General features: G+C 37.5%; 1 protein-coding gene across 12 annotated transcripts in view; it reads left to right on the forward strand.

Moving 5' to 3' along the window:
* The window catches only part of LOC124120471 (FAD-dependent oxidoreductase domain-containing protein 2-like), a 120,849-nt gene that overhangs the window by 112,711 nt on the left and 7,540 nt on the right, over positions 1 to 598 (forward strand). The gene's annotated exons all lie outside the window — the stretch shown is intronic.

A 598-nucleotide genomic window follows, 5' to 3' on the forward strand; every position in this document is an offset into this window, starting at 1 on the left:
CCTATTTGTTTACATTCAGAAGTACTTTTGTTTGTTTTCGAGGTGAAGAAGTAAGACATGGCGATATGAGATCAGACAGATCCGATTATTAGATCTGATTTGCTCACTCACTGTCACTATGAGTTTAGCTTGCAAACTGGAGAAACGTGGAGAAAGTGACCAATTGATGCTTATGATACAATTCTATGAACAAAGATCATAGGCATGGGACGATACACCGATACATTGGTGATCGCGATATTTTACTTCCCGATACCAGTATCGATCTTAGTCGCACACGAAATTCAAAATATCGATTCATACCTTAAATGTTTGCTGAAATGGCTGTTACGCCAACCACTAATTAGTATTGAAAAAGTAAATATTTTCATGCGTTGCGTCTTACTTGATACTGCCAGCTGTAAATCGTCAGTGTCAGTATTTGACTATCTTGACTATGAAAAAGATGGCTTACACACCACAGATATGAGCAGTTACAAGTATTGTGATACGTATCGGATTGTGAACAAGGTATCATGATACATATCGGATCGCTCTGTTGGTGTATCGTTCAGCCCTAGAAGATAATTATCTGATTTGTGATGTATTTTTATTGCAG

Source organism: Haliotis rufescens, unplaced genomic scaffold (genome assembly GCF_023055435.1).
Source record: "Haliotis rufescens isolate VD_foot unplaced genomic scaffold, xgHalRufe1.0.p SCAF_11, whole genome shotgun sequence".
Taxonomy (NCBI): Eukaryota; Metazoa; Mollusca; class Gastropoda; order Lepetellida; family Haliotidae; genus Haliotis; species Haliotis rufescens.